Genomic DNA, 13757 nt, shown 5'->3' on the forward strand with positions numbered 1-13757 from the left:
TGCAGAAACGGACATATCAATGCATTATCTGTCATACTAATGCAGTATTTGCAATCTGCAATACTAATGCAGTGAATGCAGTAACGGCAATAATAATGCATTATCTGCCATTCTTTTGCAGTATTTGAAATCCACAGTACTAATGCGGTATCAGACATCTGCAATACTAATGCAGTTAATGCAGTATCCACAATACTAATGCAGTAACAGAAATATGAATGCAGTATCCGCAATACCAATATAGTATCCGCCATATTAATGCAGTAACTGGAATACTAATGCAGTAACTACAATACTAATGCAGTAACTACAATACTAATGCAGTAACTACAATACTAATGCAGTAACTACAATACTAATGCAGTAACTGGGATACTAATGCAGTAACTACAATACTAATGCAGTAACTGGAATACTAATGCAGTAAGTAACTGCAGTAAATACTAATGCAGTAACTACAATACTAATGCAGTAACTACAATACTAATGCAGTAACTACAATACTAATGCAGTAACTACAATACTAATGCAGTAAGTAACTACAATACTAATGCAGTAACTACAATACTAATGCAGTAACTACAATACTAATGCAGTAACTGGAATACTAATGCAGTAACTACAATACTAATGCAGTAACTACAATACTAATGCAGTAACTACAATGCTAATGCAGTAACTACAATGCTAATGCAGTAACTGGAATAATAATGCAGTAACTGGAATACTAATGCAGTAACTACAATGCTAATGCAGTAACTACAATGCTAATGCAGTAACTGGAATACTAATGCAGTAACTACAATACTAATGCAGTAACTACAATACTAATGCAGTAACTGGAATACTAATGCAGTAACTGGAATACTAATGCAGTGCCTGCAATATTATGTAGATTCCGTAAAATAATTGCAGTACCTGCAAGACAAATTTAGTATTAGTATACTTTTAGGAATCTCATAATTATACGTGCATATGACTTGGTTATAATCAGCATGCAGTGCTGGTCTACAACTGAAGAATAAGCTCAAAAGTATACAATCCCTCGATAGTGCTGAATGTGACATCAGATGTAATCAGTATTTTATATAATTATGTCTTATGTTAGATTTATATTAACAATGGGTCAATTCACTTTGTGTAATGTGAGCTGGGTTGCTCGTAGTGCAATGAATGATAAGGCACATTATGTATAAATATACACGTATATGTGCAGTCTGGATTAGATAGAGCAGCACAATTGATGGTATTTATAACGCCTACCTAAAAGCTGTACGTTATACTTAGTATATGTGGCAGAGAACAGATAATTGATAGTGATTCTGATGAATTCTTGTGAAATTGGTTTTGACTGTTCTTAATGTTAGTAATTATGTGTCTATATGTTTTATTTTCTTCTACGAGTCTGAATTGTATTGGATTGATGAATGCAGACAAAGAGTGGGAGTATAGGGAGATGAGGATCTTAGTTAGACACAGTAGGAGGACAGGGAAATATGAAGTCAGAAGAGGGGTGAGCATGCAAAGAGTGGGAGAAAAGAAGACAAATAGGGTGAGGGAGGAGGGAGAAAGAAGATAAACACACCAAGGAGGACAGAGGGCGAGGGATGGCAAGGAGCCATAGCAGGAGGAGGTACGGGGAAGGAAGAGGGATGAGAGAAAAGAAAAGGTGGCGAAAGGGACACGGATTGAAGATGAAAAGGAAGTGCTGAGGTCAGTAGAAAAGTAGTATAAAAAGCTAAGGATGGAGACAAAGAGGAAGGAGGGAGCTGAGGGAGGATCAGCAAACATTTGATAATACATTTGTAAGACATGAATGTACATCTTGAGACAAATGAAGTCTCACGTGGTACTCTGTTAGAGAGTGGTACATTATTATCTTTTTTTAATAGACTGTTTAATATTGACACATTTCCCAAACTCACACTATTAAAAGACAATGTAAAACAGTAATACACTGGTGAATCGTTACACAGACAGCTGTTACACTGCGTAAAAACCAGTAGGAAGCATTGACACAGAATAATAGAGACATGCAAAGTCTGCAGACCCAAGAATACAGACCAAAGATTCAGAAGAGAGTAACTATTTCACACAACTGGGTATTGTAGAACTGTGGAGGTGGAGAAAAGACTCGAGCAAAGAATAATTTCCACTGCAGCATTGCTGACGGATGGACTAAGGGAACCTTATTTTACCCTATAAATTTTTTATTCCTAGATCCTCCAAACTATTAGCTGCTTCCCCTTTGTTCCTTTTCTCTGCCTTCCTGCCTCTATTTCTCTCCCCTCACTCAACCTCTCCTAAGCTCTCTGCTGGGATCAAACTTTTAGCTCTGACTTTGTTCTATGTCAGCGCGTTCTTAAAACTAAAGGAAAAGCTTTGGCACTGCCACTATAACCTTGCACCCACAAAGAGCACCATGTTTAGACCTTAGGCAGTACTAATAACCAGACTGCATGTACTTGTGTTTAAGCACTACATGCTACAAGTCTGGGGGCAATTACAGTCTCAGCCTTAAAACTCATTAATATTGCTTTATGACGAGACCCTGGATTGGATCTGTTTAGGTTAGTTTATTTAGTTATTGAATCTGTTTAATCTCTCTTTTTTTTTTAATCAATTGGTGTTAGTTGGTATTGCTTTGACTTATGTAGCTGAGTTTGGTTGATTTACCTCTAAGTTTGGGTTTGATAAAATTCTTTTTTTAAATAAAATAAAATAAAACTACCAAATATACAGTAATATAAGCAGTCAAACTTGAAAGTTTAGAAGGTGTATTGTTTAAGATTGCTCTAAATGTAATGTAACAAAGTGTTATGTGCCCTTCATGCAGCAGCTTATATGTGTCTTTGATGGTGAAGTTTTACAATTATGACTTGCAGGGAGAAAGGAAGTCCTATCAAATTAAGAAGTTTCAGATATAACCTTAGAACTGTGGAGCATAACTTGTATCCTTTGATCTTGGAAACACAGTATAAAGTGCATTTGCAGTTGCAGACCATTCAGTGTATGTTGAGAGCTACAGTAGACAAAATAATTTTGCCTTTTGAAAAATCGCCACTCCAGGTCACTGGTTCCCAACCTTTTGCCTTGTGAGTCCTTAAAATGAAGAAAGCCCACTTGGTACCTCACATAACTGGTTTCAAATAACAATGTGCAGTTCAAACAGAGATTGTATTGATTTTTGGGGGTTTTATTTGAATTCTTAAAGGCCTGAAGATATAAAATTATAAAAGTATTCATGTAGAAAAAGCAAAGCAAATGTAGCATACTAACATAATTAGTTTTTTTTTAACATTTCCTAACAGCTCAGATCCGTGTTTTGCAAGTGGATTCAATTGACAAGACTTGCGCTGTATGAATGATGTGTTGTTTGTTTGGTCTCTTCATTGGTCACTGAATTTGGCAGGATTGTTTGGATTGCTTGAGGAAGCGGCTCAGATGGACATTGAGATGGGACATGATAGAGCTGGACGAGCTGCACAACTTCCACAACCTACCAACAGTACCCCTGAGAAACTTTGTTTTACCACCACGTTTGTATGTGTTGTTGGAGGGTTCTATCTTTACTGCAGCAGCGAGAATATTCTTCCCACCAGCAACAATAAAGTTGACGTGAAGCAGGTGTTAAGGCAGGTGTGTGTGTGAGAGAGAGTGTGTGTTGGTGTGTTCATCATGCGTTTCCTGCTGTGTACTGAAAAGTTTCAAGGTTCTGCTTGACAATTGAGAACAGCTGTATACTTTCTGTATTTGATTAAGGAAACAACCCATTGCCAGTGTGTGTGTGTGTGTGTGTGTATGTGTGTGTGTGTGTGTGTGTATGTGTGTGTGTGTGTGTTTGTGTGTGTGTGTGTCTATATATTATACCCTGGTGATGTTGAATACATGTATTCTCTGTAGCTTTTCCTGACAACTGATGATCTATTCAAGGCTGCTTGACTGAAGGGAAAGAAGAGAGCAAGGGAGTGTGTGGGTTTGTGGATATCTGTCACTCACTTCTGCTGCTTTATTCCATCAGTGGGAATTAGATTTGACAAAGTTGAGCTCAATATTAATGTGATCACAGGAGGATTTTGCTGCTGCCAAGATTTCTTCTCCCCTCGGCTTAGAGTGGAGTCTAGTGTTTATCTAGCTCAGTTAATGATGTGGGGTCATGATTCATGACTCCTACTAACTCAGCCAGTTTGATGAAAGTTTCCCTCTACATATTCTTAACACAATAAGGCACACTTTCTTACCTATTTCTTTTTCTCCATACCCTCCTTTTATTATGTTTTGTCGGCCCTTTCCACTTAGTTTCCTCTCTGTAATTTTTCACCTGGCCCCTCTTGCTTTACATTACCTAAACCGTCCACTTCCCCCTCCTATTTCCTGACTGCCCTCTGTCACCTCTTAATTCCTCTCCTCCGTTTAGCTGATTGGGAGAATGGCTGTAATGAGCTGCAGAAGCTGTTGAGAGCTCTCTGCATCAGATCTGCATATTGGTATCACGTTGTGGTACCGCCCGCTCCCTACTGCTCTACAAGCTGTGAGTGTCAGCTGTTGAACCATCTATCCCCGTCGCTTCTTCTGTCTTGTTCTTCTTCTCTATCCATGTTGCTGCCTCTTTCAACCCACATTCCAACATAAGCCCATATTTGATGGATAAAAAGGCCACCAGAGACTGAGGCGGTGCTGCAATGGTGCTGTAATTCTCAGCTGTTGAGTTTAAGTTGAAAACTGTATCAACTTTGAAATAAATGGATGTTTCATGCATTGGTTGTCTAATTCTGGTAGATTGTGATTTACTTGGAATCTCAACCCCATCACAGGGTTACCAGTAGGTGTCAAGTGAGTTACACCTTGTTGGCTCATCTGTTCTCTTTTTCTTTTTCCGTCTTTGCTGACTCTACTCCCTCTCCTATCCCCAGGTTGTGGAAGAATCCACCAGCAAGACTCCTCTGATCTTTGTTCCTATGGTCTATGCTGCTGGGTGGACCCTACCGGAGCCCTGCTGCAGCTGGCTGAGGCCTCTGGTATGAGCAAGCACTGGCCCACATCCCAAAGACTAAGACCATGCTAGAGGAGGGCCTCGTGATCGGTACAACCACATCTTTGCTTTTTTGTCCGGCCTGCTCTTCTTTCTCTGATTTGTTCTGTTGCTTAGCAGAGTTCTCCCACAAGTGTTTCTTTTAGGCTCCAGTGTCATTTGCATCTGACAAAGTGCACAGAATACTTTATGAATATTTGATTGATTAGGTTTATTCGGATGAATCTTTCACTCACCGTATCGACCCACTGTTTCCCTGCTCCCTCATGCTCATCAGCATGATTTGCAGCTATTTATTATACTAGTGGAGGCCTGACTGTCAGTTTCTATGGTTTGTTGCCTTTCAGACACGCCTCTCTGCAGCTAGGGAAATGTCACTGTTATACATCAAGCAATTTGTTTGTTTGGGGAAGTCAATTTTATTGTCTCTCCTTTGATTCATTTTCACCCTTCCATGTCCTCCCTCTTCTTTGCCTTAGATGCATAACAGCCAAAAGGCCAGTGTACAAATGGCAAACAATCATCCTCCAACTTTATAGCTACTACCGTATTTGATAGTAATCAATTCAATCAAATCAAAAATATAATCAATCATTCCTTACTTGTAATCGCTCTGTGTTTTGTAGTGGCAGCAACCTCCAGTTGTGAAAAGTGAAGCCAATGCAGAAGTTCCTTGACCTTCCATTCTTTTTACTTCTGTCTCTTTTTTTTCTTATGTCTCTTGTTTGCACTATCCTCTCTGCTGCTGTAATCCTGAAAATGTCCCGCTGCTGGACTAATAAAGGATTATCTTATCTTATCTTATCTTATCTTATCTTATCTTATCTTATCTTATCTTATCTTATCTTATCTTCTACCAGCCATCAGGGGGAGAATGCTCTGGTTGCAAAGTCCGATTGTATAGAAGTCTTTTAGAAAATGACCCAACTTCTCACAAGATTTATTATCTCAGTAAACTTTGTAAACATGAGTTTATTGACTCAATCGCTAGATCTAAGTCTTCATCTGGTAAATTTGCTTTAGGGCGTGGTTACCATTTGATTAACATGTGACTACCACAGCATTGTCCAGTCTGGGTGTTTTTGTGTTTTTGTCTTACAACTTTATCCCTTTCACAGTGTATTTCAGTTGGAGGAAGGTTAACTAACATTTTGGTCTCCTAAAAAATGTTAATGTTTGGTTGTAGCTCCACCCTCTTGGGTTACCTCTGAAACCATAGTCCACAAACCAAGGAGTGACGTCACAGTGACTAAGTCCACTTCCTATATACAGTTTTGTTACAGAATAAATTATTCTAACTACATTGTTTTAAAATGATTTAATGAAACAAGCTTCTGTATTTAAAGGATCACCTAATTGGGATGTGTTAATTCTACTAAAACCATACACCACACATAAAACATAAATATCTGTAAGGTACGGACAGATCCAACCTAGAACCAGTTCCTCGCTGTTTTTTTAATTCTTTCAAGTGTTAAGCTTGAAAGAAAATGGTTAGATTTATCAAACAAGTCTTGGCATGCACGTAGGCCGGCTAAGACCTCTACACTCACACTAATATACTGTTCATTATGCACTTGATTGATTCATTAGGTCACTCATTAAGCTTGGAGGCCAGCACTTACTAAGAATGTCATGTTACTCTGAAATTTACAAGAAAATAGTCAGGCGTCGTGGTGCCACAGTCGTTCAGACACATAGCTTATCAAAGCAACAGCCCTGGTTTGACCCTGGTTAGGGCCCTTTGTTGTTGTACATCTCTCTTCCTCCCCATGTTCCCTGTTCATCCATCCATTTACTATCCACTTATCTAGGGCCCAGTCGCGGGGGCTGCAGGCTTAAGAGGGTAATCCAGATGCCCCTCTGCCCAGCAACGCTTTCCAGCTCTGCCTGTGGAGCCCCAAGGCGTTCCCAGGCCTTAGGAGATAAATAATCCCTCCAGCGTGTTCTGGGTCTAACCCCGGGGCCTCTTACCAGTTGGACTTGCCTGGAAGACCTCTTAACGGAGGTGACCAGGAGGCATCCTGATCAGATGCCAAAACCACCTCAGCCGCTGTTTCTTCGATTCGAAGTAACAGCGGCTCTTCTCCGAGCTCCCTCCGGATGTCTGAGCTCCTCACCCTAACTCTAAGGCTGAGCCCAGACACCCTACGAAGGAAGCTCACATGGCAGCTTCTATCTGCGATCTCATTGTTTCGGTCACTACCCAAAGCTCATGACAATAGGTGAGGATCTAAATGTAGATGGACTGGTAAATTGAGAGCTTTGCCTTCAGCTCCCTCTTCACCACAATGGCCCGGTACAACGCCAGCATCACTTCTGACATCACACCGAACTGACTTTCCTTCTCACCATTCACCACTTCACCTTCGCTCATGAACATGACCATGCGATAATTGAACTCCCTTGCTTGGGGGAGCGACTCACTCCCAACTCTGAGGGTTTCTATCCTACGTTTTCCTGCAAAGAGCCATGGCCTCAGATGCCTCATAGCCTCAAGGCCTCATGTCGGCAAAACACTTGAAGACTGGATGGGCAAACTCCCATGACCCCTCAAACAGACCTGCAAGGATAAAGAACTGGTCCTCTGTTCCATGATCAGGAATGAATTTGCATTGATCCTCTTTGATCTGATGTTCAACAATCCCTGTCTGTAACTTTAATCTGCTCTTAATCTGGTATATGTCTATTTGATGTAATTTCAGCACCAGGAGCTGTTCACATTTAGACCAGTCACCTCTCTCTCTGGAGGCATGAGATGCAAACAAAGGCCTGAACTTTGAACATATGAAAATATAAATCGAACCGTACATTTACAGAAGACAGATGAGCATCAGGGTATGAAAGCCAACATGAATGGACATGCCCACTGACAAGGTGAAAGAGGAAGACATTTCCACAGCTGGTGTGGAACATTGTCTCTGGCTTCACGATTCTAAAGGAAACCGTTGAACAGTGGCAGCTATTGGCATATCTGCAGTCAGATGGACTCCCATCAGTGCAGTGAAGATGTTGGATGGACTGCCTAGTGATTGAGTGCTTATGACTATGATGTGGTTGTGGCAGTGATGATTGATTGGAATTTATGCGTGGTGATGCTGTCTTTGTCAGTAATCTGCTCTAAAACGCTGTAAAGACTTAGCTCAGGCTGAAAGGCTATTTTTATACCCTGCCAGAGTGAGTTCGACTAATGGATGATGACAATGTAGTTCAAATGTATGAGACTAAATCCTACTTATGGCTACTTTGTTTAAATGTCTTCCTCTCCATTTTATCTATACTAATTCTGTCTTCTTTCTGCAGCAGAGAGATTTTATGTGCCCTTGGTCTGTATATTGCATTTCAAAGTCAGTCTGTAAAGATCATCGTCCCCCCCCATCTAAGTGAGCGTCTGCTCAGTCTGTACCTGGATGAGCATGAGGAGGTTCCCTGGGACGCACTGAAGTACCGCATTGCTGGGGTCAACTATGGAGGTCATGTAACGGATGACTGGGCCGGACGTCTTCTGACCAAATACATCAATGACTACTTGCTGTAAACCAGCCCTTTTTCAGGTGAGACACTGTAACATACACAGACACACATATTTATCTGCCACAGCTCATTGTAAATGGGCATAATGTTAATTGTAGACAGATGTGCAGACAGAAGGAATTATGAGCTGTTTCTTCAAACTCAAACTATGCTACAATATAAATACCCAGTATAAAGGCACTGCATTTATAATGTACAGTGCTTTAATTTGAATACATGCATGTATTTGTGTCTGAGTGCATGCAATCCACTGATTCTTTTTTTTGCGGAAGCGCACTGCGGCTGCACAACAGCTGACAGAGGCCATTTACTTCAACCCCCTGCTCAAGCGCTGCAGGGTTGCAGAGCACCAGCACCACCAAGTGGACTATCACATTATTACAGCCTGGGAAATACAGACACGCTGGCGTCCTGATGAACCCTGACAGGAACACTTAGACACTGCTTTTTTTCTCCCTTCATTTAATCACTAACATGAATGCACACAGGCTCCCATGTCCCTTCACTTTATTACTTACCAACCACTGATGAGCATGCTGATGGTAAATCAGATAAAAAGCAATTTGTTATTTACAAAAAGCCAGATGTATTGAGGGCGTCAGGATCTTTTATTCATGCCTTCATGACATCATTGAGGTGTGAATCCATATGAATAACCCGGCTCCCAATCCACCTCATAATGAGCTGCACATGAGATGGAACTATGGCAACGAGGTATTCATTTTAACTTTCATTCTGCTGTATTATGTTTTTTTCTTTTTAAACATATATTTGTGTATCCAGGTAAGAGTAAGATCAAAATGTTTGAAAGTTGTCATCATGTGTGCCGCATGCTATCCAGTAAGGTAAGGAATGTGAAGATTGATAGAATTCTCAAAGGTCCAAGAAATGGGGAATAATGTTGGAGATGAGAATGTGTCCCTGAGAACTGTTACCAGATCAGCGTAGACCACATGCCCTGTTTCAGCTTGATCCAGTAAATCCAGATTACACATGGCGGTTACCAAATTCCCACTATAAAAGGGATTAAGATGACAGATTGAAAGCTAAAACTGTGTGTTTGTGTTAGGTCGTCCCTGATGGAGCTGGAAAAACTGATCAAAGACTAAGTGGTGATGCCATCCAGTATGGAGAAGACCCTCCACTGCATCCTATGACGCCTGTGTATCAACACTGTGGGAGAAGGTACCATACCCTCACTACAAACACTCACACAACATGGACACCATAGAAAAAAAAGTATATTTTATACCTCTGATGGACATATTCCTCTAACATTATCTTCCAAATCAAGTCATTCAAGGCTTCTACTGCTTATCTGTGTTTTAATTCATTCATTTCCCAATCACGAAGTGTAATTACTAATTGTCTCATACTGATGCTACTTCTTTACTTGCTGCCTTCCTTCTTTCTCTCTTGGTAAAGTGGGCAGACACAGACTTGAATGAAGAGGTGCTTGGATCAATAATATTGAGACAGCTGCTCTTTTGGAGAATGAGTAGTCTTGAGTAAAACAATCCAAAAAGTCAGGAGGAAAATAAAAAGACTGTTTTTAAAAGGGAAAAAAACACAAGAAGTTACAGCTTCACTTACGTCTAACACTACAGGCTATGGTCTGCACACTATTTTCTATAGTATGCCACCATTTAACATTCCCTTATATTCACGACTGATCTTTGTGATTGTGATCTGATCAACACTGATCTGTTCTGCTCTCTTCAGCTTGTCTCTGTACTGACTCTCAGGTCTGTTATTAAAGGTGTATTTATCTATCACTCTGCCTGGCTGAGCAGACACACACTTATTGTTCTCCTCTGTCCAACACACACACATACACACACACACGCACGGTGATGGGGCTCTGGCAGCATTCCAGCTGTATTTATGTCTGAACTCTCCACTCTGGCTTCATTATCACTGGACCTCTCTTTACAGTGAGGAGAGAACACAGGGTGCTGTCAGCCTGGGTCAAGGGGCTAGACAAGATTCTGGCTACTCATGTGTGTAACTCTGTGTCTGGAGTGTGTGTGTGTGTGTGTGTGTGTGTGTGTGTGTGTGTGTGTGTGTGTGTGTGTGTGTGTGTGTGTGTGTGTGTGTGTGTGTGTGTGTCCACTGAGCAGGGGTCATTCAGGGCAGTTTGTGTTTTTCTTCAAGGGTCTGATTCGGTCCTCATTATGGGCTGCTGTGCATGGAAGCATGTATGCAGAAGCGTTTGTGTGTGTGTGTGTGTGTGTGTGTGTGTGTGTGTGTGTGTGTGTGTGTGTGTGTGTGTGTGTGTGTGTGTGTGTGTGTGTGTGTGTGTGTGTGTATAAGTGAGTAGCTGTTGATCAGGTGGAGCATACCTTGGCCCTCATTGGCTGAACAAAGCCCCCGTCTGTGGACTAATCGTAGAGTAATAAGCAAAGTAAACCTTCCAAGGCCTGCTCCACTTCCTAAAAAGACCCTGAGCTCATTGTGCTCTAGCCAGTTGCTTATTACTGCTGGATGTGCATATATGTGTGTGTGTGTGTGTGTGTGTGTGTGTGTGTGTGTGTGTGTGTGTGTGTGTGTGTGTGTGTGTGTGTGTGTGTGTGTGTGTGTGTGTGTGTGTGTGTGTGTCTATTTCCTTTTATAGCCATATTGGACAGCTATTAGGACTGCAGCCTCCAACTGAGCCTCTCTATTCTGTTCTACTGACCACTGTTTCTATTTTTCTTTGAAAGTGTCGTTCTATTTGTGGCTCTCATCGACCCCCCAAAAAGTTCTCATTTTACTAAGTGATGCTGTATTTCTTTGGACTCGACTCATCTGGTCCAAGCAGCAACAACAGCCCCTCATAGACTCTCCGTCCTCAACCATTCCCTCCATCCCTCCATCCCTCCATCCCTCTCTTCTCCGCCCCTCCTTGGCATGGCAGCCTGTCATTAGTTCTGAGCTCACAGACTCATGGCTTTAATTTTTCCCAGCCTGCCTCTCCGTCTGCAGACAAATTGCAACGAGTTTATTCACAAGGCTCTGCTGTATGTGTATGTGTGTCTGTACTATATGTTCATCAGTGAATGGCATGAATTGTGTCGCTAATGGTGCCTTTCATCCCTCTTTTCCATACTTGTTTGCATCTAGTATTTTTGTTGATCTTCAGCCCAGTCCAGGCTGTGCACCTATTCGGTCCTTCTGCATACCTCTATTCCACTTTCAAACCATTCTTTTTTTCACCATATGGCATGCAGTATTGATCAGGCAGGCTATTCACTGCACCATTTGGTGTCAGCCAGAACAATTTATTTACTACAAATTTTTTATAGTTTTATTTGCTGAAAATGACATCCAACCTTGATTTGACACACCCAGATACACAGAAACATTCACACATGAACATAACACACAATGTAGTTAATCAAGGTGAGGTAAAGGACATTTTTATGCTAATAAGCATTTCCCCCAAGCTGAAAGAGAAGACAGAGGGAGGCAGCGACTGAAGGAGAAATGAACCTTTTCAAACAAATGAATTCTAATGAAGCCTCACACACAAGACGTTTGGAGTCGGTCAGCGTTGTGAGAGAGAAGGCCCGGACTTCCCCACTGGAAAGGACTCAGCCCAAACTCCTGAAAGGGAGGGAGAGAAAAACAAGAGAAGGACCCTGGAGAAAGTGAGCCGGGAGGAAGAATGGTCCAGTAATGAGAGGGGAACCAGAGAGAGGGGGGGCTGAGCTCAAGGTTGTATTCAGACGTAAGGATCCATCTGAAAGACCGAACACGAACTTCCTCAGGGTTTAAGAGCCTCTTTATCAGACCCACGTCAGTGTGTGTGTGTGTGTGTGTGTGTGTGTGTGTGTGTGTGTGTGTGTGTGTGTGTGTGTGTGTGTGTGTGTGTGTGTGTGTGTGTGTGTGTGTGTGTGTGTGTGTGTGTGTGTGTGTGTGTGTGTACACACTGGTGGTCTCTCGTTGGGTGGGGACAGAGGGGGGCAATCACCGCAACATGTTGAATTCAAATTCAAATTTGCTTATTCTCTGGCCTGGTTGTAACAAAAATATCTTTATTTTTTGTATGGATAGAAGCTTGAGCTGAAATGAACTAGATTTTTCATGTGGTTTTGAAACATCTTAAAGTTATTTTAATTGAGTAATAATTATCTTTCATGTTTGAGACTGTAAGTGAACAATACTTGTGTATCCTAGTACAATAATACTGTAAGCTTTGTGGCTAATATGCTTCAGACAAAGGCCATAGTGATACAAATCTGCATTTATTTTAGAACTTTGTTAGAGCTGATGTTCAGCCTGTGCATGTCTCATTATGGTGTTCCCTTTCCCATCCATGGAAAAATTCAACTCTGAAGGTCAGTTGAAGCCAACTGCTCCCATCTGTTTATCCACTTAGACACAGTTTATCTCAAAGTTTTTAGAGAACGTGGGAAGATTTAATAAATGTCTGTGAGATACAAATGTTTTCATATTACAGACTTCTTAAAACTAGATCTATAGACCCATGTTTGCATTTGTCTGTCATTTCAGTGGAAGAAAGGGTAATCGCCTGATTTAAAAAGTTACACTCTTACTGAATGCTTCACCACTGAAGTTAAACCACTCTGCAGTTTGCTTGCAATCCCCCTGACATCACCCTCAGGCAGTTTCTAGGGGAATGCCAGGGGAATGACAAGATTACCACACAAAGATGGACTTTTAATTCCTTAAATGTCACTCAGTTACTACTGTCTTTACTCATGGAGGCCGAGCAGTTAGCGTCCAGAAATAAAAAGCTACATGAGGGGAGAGATAAAAATCAAGAGGGAAGAAGAGGAAAGTTCATGAGTCATTCAATAGGGTCAGATGTACAGAGTCTTCAACAGAATAAGAAGTGCGTAGTTTCCACGGACTGTTGGTTCTGATTGGTTTAGACCATTCCTGTCTTGGAAATGTTTATTACCGGCATTATTTTGGGGTCATCATGCACTAAATTAGAGCAACTGGATCGTCTGTTTTATTATGGAAGCCAGCAGGCTTCTATTAGATGGGAGCATAAGAGGAGGAAAAAGAGCTGTGCAATCATTTAGAAAGGCAATAGATGGGCTGAGATGCATGATCAGTGATGAGCCTATCTGTCATGCCTTGCCCATGGGCATCTGCATGTACAGGGAATGGTGTTTCGTGTCCTTTTGGGCAGCAAATTGAGATAGACTGCTTTCTGCTGTACTATTTATCCAGCAAGAGT

Source organism: Anoplopoma fimbria, chromosome 7 (genome assembly GCF_027596085.1).
Source record: "Anoplopoma fimbria isolate UVic2021 breed Golden Eagle Sablefish chromosome 7, Afim_UVic_2022, whole genome shotgun sequence".
Taxonomy (NCBI): Eukaryota; Metazoa; Chordata; class Actinopteri; order Perciformes; family Anoplopomatidae; genus Anoplopoma; species Anoplopoma fimbria.